The following is a 6629-nucleotide window of genomic DNA, read 5'->3' on the forward strand; positions in this document are numbered from 1 at the left end:
GTCCTCACAACCTGAAACAGGAGAAGAGAGAAGCAGAGAGGGGAAATAAACAGAGGAGGGGTTAAGAGGTTTGAAGAACTTCACTTTGTTTAACAGAAGAGGCGAGAACGAGGTAAAGAGAAGAAGAAAGAGGAGAAGAAAGAGGAGAGGGTTCACAGAAAACATGATGGAGGGAGCTGCTCTGACACTTAGAGAGGAATTTGGATGAAAATGAGTTGATATTTAGGGGATTTTTTCCTCTAACCATCAATAAATATGAGAGTGTAGAAGGGAGATTAAAAGAGGCTGGAAAAGCAAACACTTCAGATCCAGATCTCAACTTCACCCAAACGTCATCAAAAGGAAATAAGTGTTTTTGTGTTGTTTGGCCAAGCAACAGAAGCGCCAGTTAATCATCCATTGATCAGCCAGGTGCAGAAATGTTTGGTCTTGAAATGAACTGCTCTGCTTTCACAACGATCCAAAGTCTAACGCTCCAAACATCTGCACCAATCTGGCAGAGTCAACTCTGTCTCCTACAAATCATATTCATATACCACTGGTAGATATAGAGACTCGAAATGACAACAAACACACACAAAACATATAAGAATAGACAACACAACTACAACGAGACACAAAACAACTTAAAAAACACACACAGCAACTACAAAAGGACCAAAATAACCACAAACAGACATAAATGAACAACAAAGCGACCAAAACAAATACAAAGACACATACAAATCTACAAAAAGACCACAACAACTACATACACACACAAAATACTTCATAGATACACAAACCAACACCAAAAACACAAAACAACTTAAAGGACACACACAAACACTAAACAGAGACCAAAATAACCAAAAAGAGACACAAATCAAACCACAAAGACACATAAAAACAACTACAAAGAGGCCAAAAATAAATACAAAAGAAACACCAAACCACTTCAAAGACACACAAAATAAACACAAAAAGTGACCAAAACAACTACGAAGATGCAAATAAACAACAATAAAACACAAACCAACTCTGTGTCTTCCTCCTCTGTAGCAGAGGTGATGCGGTCTTTCTCTCATCACCTCCTATGGTGGGAAACGCTGCATCAGGCCCTTTATCACACTGTGGAGCTTCACAAAGCCTTTAATGTTTCATCTGTGTTTAGTCTCTACAGGCGTCATGGATCATGAGTGCAGGTTTAACGAGTCCTGGTTCTATTAAAAGTCTGTATTAATGAAATAAATCTGACGTGCAGCATAGCTCCGGTCTCCTGCAGAGATTAAATGAAGCCTCTGTGCTGCAGAGAACTGAACTCTTTGCATTTCAATATTCTCCAGAGGTTTTCTGCTTCTATTTCATTCTTTTTTCTTTTGCCACATTTCCAACTCTCCATCATTTCTTCCTCTTCTTCGTCGCTGCTTCCGTTTCCTTACTGCAGAGAATCAGAGCGAGTCTTCCTCCCTCTGAAGCAGACCGGAGGATCTGTGTGATGGTTAACACCAGGGCTGAGGATCATCCATCATAACTCCCTCCACCTTCAGGACACTCGTTCAGACACAGCGTTGCACTAAATTGCTTTCTTTCCCTCCTGTGAGCAGAAAAGTGCTTCCTGTGGATGTTCATCCAGCGGAGGGAAAACACGGCTTGTGTTTAAGAAGGATCATTAGTTTTATTACTGGCTCTTTTTTCTCTTATAATTATGTTTTTTATTGAGAAAACAGAGACAATTTTCTTTATGGTTGTTTGTTGTTAATGTATATTTTATTAGTTTGTTAGTTTGATTATTCCCACTGTGTATTTAATGAAACCACAGTTTGCATTGGACTTATCTTTGCACATTACGCACATAAAACTCAAATAAAATTAACTCCCTTGTTAACTCATTTGTATATAATGTTTTTGTGTATTTGGATATAATGTTTGCACATCATTTTAAGTATTAACAATTGTTTCACTACGATTCTACATGATCGCTCTCTCTTTCAACTAGCTCATCTTATTGTTCTTATTTCTTAGTGACACCTGCACAAAAACAAACAAAGTAGTTCCACAGAAAACTTCTCACAGCGAGAACTTTGGATGATCCAGAGGAACGTGCACACTGATTATGGAAACACTGTTTTACTGTTATTTTTTAATGATACAAACACTAAAAAAGAAACTCCATTTGCGATTATATCGGGGGGTTAATGGCATTTAAACGTCACCTAACAGACATTTCCTGCTTCGTTATTTAAACTGTAAAGAGTAGATTTGGATCAGAGCAGTGACTCACTCCCTCCATGTCACATCCTCCTCCAGACAAAAACCTCCTCGCTCTCTGTGACCGACTGTTTCCTCCACGGAGATTGTTCCAGTTCGGAAAAATAACTTAAAAAAACCTTTCCAGCATTTTGGGTCGTAGGAATGAGACTCAGTTATTCTGTTAGAGGAAGTTTCTCTAAAGCGTATTCCCTAAATGTCCAACTTTAAAGCTTTGCAACTAAATGTGACATTCAGTTCATGATATATGCAGGAGATGCAAGAATTAACATATTTTGAGCATCAGTGTGATATAATTCCACACATGAAAACGTCCCTTTTCTTTCCTCTAAATAAGAAAATGCACAAAATTGAGGAGTACATTTTAAATGTTTGTTTTCGCCCTGATTGCCTGAAAACGCATATCACATGACCAATCACGTGCACTGGGCCTGCATGTTCAGGTGTAAGCAGGAAGCAGATTTACACACTCTGAGGTTGGTTGTTAAGTTGCGGGAAATACTACGAAGGAATATCAGCACAGCAAAAAGTACGACCAGAGATTTCATCACTTGGAGGTCAAACCTGTGCTGAAAGTAACATTTGAGTTAAGGAGGTCAAAGTGACGTCTCCCTTTTAAAGGTTCTGAAACGCCGGAGTAGTGTGGACGCTAGGCGTAAACGTAGGAACAGATATGAGTTTTAAACCGTAGTAGTGTGGATGAAGCCTAAGAAGTATGTCATTGGAAACTGTTTGGAAAAGGGAAGACACTTTCAAAAAATACTTTTCAGTCTGAGAAGATGGTAAACGTCTAGAAAAGCCTTCAGTGTCGTTCTTCGCTCTTCTTTCAGTGAAGACATGCTCTCCAGTTCTGATATAACTGATGCTAACCAAGCTAAGCTAACCTCTTCAGGAGCTGCCGCCGTTGTTGTTTAGAACGAACAGTGGCCTCTCCGTGTCGTCACACACACACATAAGACACGCCCAAAGCTGCCAGTAGATCCTCAGAGGACACCGATTGGTCCGTGATCTGGCTCACCGGACCAAAACGCATTACTTGATGCCTGAAAAGATGGATTTTTGTTGCACGAAACCAGCTGTGAGAAGGACTGAACCTGTATTCTGAAGTGTGAATAATGTCGGCTAACTTCTGCTAACTCTTCTTCTGTCTTTTCATCTGCAGGCACCAGTTGATGCTGGAGGCTTTAAACAGAATCATGTATGGAGTGTCTGCAAACATGTCAGAGAGCAGGTGAGAACGGGAGGAAGAGAAGGCGTCCCACAGGGATGTAGTTATTTTAGATGGAAGACGAGGAAGTGAAAACCTCCTGAGACGCTGAAGCACAGATCAGCTCCTCTGTGTGTGTGTGTGTGTGTGTGTGTGTGTGTGTGTGTGTGTGTGTGTGTGTGTGTGTGTGTGTGTGTGTGTGTGTGTGTGTGTGAATCGCTGCTCCCATCAGTTTTCCGGTTTATCATCACGGCTTCCTGGCAGTATTATGGAGATGACGCATCCGTGAGTCAGGATGTGGTCGGCTCTGATGATCACCTTCAGCAGTCAGATCTTTAGATTATCATTCAGTCAGATCCAAGGAGGGCTAAGTTAACAGAAGCCATTTTCAGGTCTAATCATAACCTTTACTTCTCTAAAATGAAGATTGCAGTTATGTTTTTTTGTCTAATATTGATGGAGTGTCTTTGCTCAGCTTGTTTAAAGTCCAAAAATGTGTTTCCAAGCTGATGGCGTGAAATCTAAATATTGGCTTAAAATGAAAATCCTCACTGGTTGTGAAGTTTGTTTTCTGCATTAAGCAATCAGCAACAACTGTCCGAAAACAGATAATTTATTTATGAATATGAAAACAATGTTCCTACATTTGATACAGAGACATTGAAATGATTAAATTAAAGGTAATTCAAACTATATAGAGGAAGAGAGAGATCTAAACATGAACAGAGAGAGAGAGAAGACTTTATAATCCTTGACAAAGTAAAACTGGACCGGCTTTTAGTAAAAGTGTTTAAAATAAATTTAGCTGGAGAAGAAAATGGAAAAAAAGCTCAGTGGTGAGAATGACTCAGTCTCAATTTTATCCTGCAGAGTACCAGGTGGGTGGGGTTTGTTAAGTGACAATGGAAGCTTTCTAGTACATTTATTTATTTATTTATTTACTTACTTATTTACTTACTTACTTACTTACTTACTTACTTATTTACTTTTATTTATTTATTTATTTATTTATTTATTTATTTACTTACTTATTTAATTATTTATTTAATTATTTATTTATTTATTTATATCCCTACAGTTGTTTTTTGCAATTTCTGTCTACCACAAATTGTTTTTTTTTTTTATTTAATGTATTTAATGTATTTATGTATTTAATTTCAACAGAAATACATTAGAAAAAAAACAATTGTCTTATATATAAATAAATATTTTTTTTAAGAAAGAATGAGGCTGTGGAATGAGTTAAGGACAGTTATGGAGGAAAGACTGTTTCTTGTACTGACAAGTGTTCAGGTGTTGTTTCCAAAATGCCTCTCTTTTCAGTAATGAAGGAACAATGTAATAAAAAGGTAATGAAGGAAAGGTGGGGTTCGTTAATGTGATTTTAATTAGTTTTTGAACAACAAAGGAGCTCTATGGTGCAGAGGAGTAAGACAGGCGTGACTTTAAACAAACTGGAACTGTTTGAATAATATATTTAAACTTTGTGTTTTAAGAACTGATTGAGCCGAAGCCCCAAAAATAAAAATAAATAAACATTTGTCTTTCAAAATGTCCTTAAAAGGTCATAATCCTCAGTATTGAAACAGAGTTGCCTGGCTTCAGTTAAATGTGGCAACACTGACGATAACATAAAAGTGATTCTATTAAAACTGAATTAATTAAAATTAAAATCATAATAATTACATAAATATAAATGAAAAAAAAAAATTAAAATGAAAATGAAAATGAAATATAATAGAATAAAATAAAATAGAATAAATTAAAAAAAATAAATTAATTAAAAATGAGTCTGTAGAAAACACCCTCCCTCTCATGAACCTCTCTGCTCTCACACACCTGCACCAGATGAGGATTGCCACCTACCCTTAGGGCTCCGTCGTCATGACAACCGCATCCCATCATTCGAGTGAAGAGGTGGAGAGGAAACACCCGAGAGAGGAAAAGGTCAAAGAGTTTGTTTTCTGCTGCTGCTGACGCTGAGCAAGGCACTGAATCTTCCCTTTCAAAATAAGAGCCCATGAAAGGTTATTAAAGACACATAATGACCTGGTAGGTGTTATTGTGTGTGTGTACAAACAATACAAAAAGAACTATAGAAAACAGTAACAACCACAGACTAGATCATTCTATAAATAAAGGAAGTGATTGCATTATTGAAAACAGGATATTTGTTTTAGGTTGAGGAAACACAACATTAATATTTAAGAGTCATTTATCCAGTACTGCAGAATAGACGGTACTTTACTTCCCAAATCTATATTTCATACAGCGTGTATATGCAATTGTTAAACTGGATTCAGCAGTTATTACATAAAAATATCAACATACTTAACTGCTTCATACTAACAGCAAATCATACAATGAGTCTTTTATAGAGACTTTGGAAAGTTACAATTAAAACTAAATGTTTGTTTCTTGTTTTATTCAAATATATCATTTTTTCCTTTGTGCATTGTGTGAGAAACGTGTGCATCAACAAGTTCTCTTTTCTCCACTAAAAACCTGTTTATAATCAGTATTTTAGGATTATGGACACTAGTGTCTCTCAGTGAGTCTCAGTTTAAACACTGCTGCCCTCTGCTGGTGAGTCGCTGCCACTGCATGAGTTAATATGAATATATATATATATATCTTAATTAATAAATCCAATTAATTGTTCTAAAATATAGTGTTTTTCTTTGCATCTGGATTTACATTATTAACCTGCTCTTTGTGCTGCAGCAACAATTTAAGTTTAAGTGGTATATTTGATTTCCATAAACAAAAACGTCTTTTTCTGATTTTTTTTCTGGTAAATGACTGAATACTTTCACCTCTTCAGGCCTCTAAAAATCTAAGTCAACTATTTTCTCAAAGGCTGTAATAATAATCTATTTCAAGTACAAATAAAATAATTATTATCTTATTATAAGGGCATCTCAACAGGTCTGAAATCAGCTGCGTGACTTTAAATATATAGAATAAGGGTCTAGTTTGCTCAGGTTTTCAATTGTTTTATGTTTGCTTATTAATGCAGTAATTAGTCAAAAACAATGTGAAGGTTTAAATTACAGTTGGTTGGTTTTAAAATGAAGTTCATCTTAAAATCAAGTTACTTGTGTGACGCTTTTACTTTTAAAATACAAAAAAATATGTATTAACTTGTTTTGGGCTGCAACTAATTATTGTT

This window comes from Anoplopoma fimbria, chromosome 6, assembly GCF_027596085.1.
Source record: "Anoplopoma fimbria isolate UVic2021 breed Golden Eagle Sablefish chromosome 6, Afim_UVic_2022, whole genome shotgun sequence".
Classification (NCBI taxonomy): Eukaryota; Metazoa; Chordata; class Actinopteri; order Perciformes; family Anoplopomatidae; genus Anoplopoma; species Anoplopoma fimbria.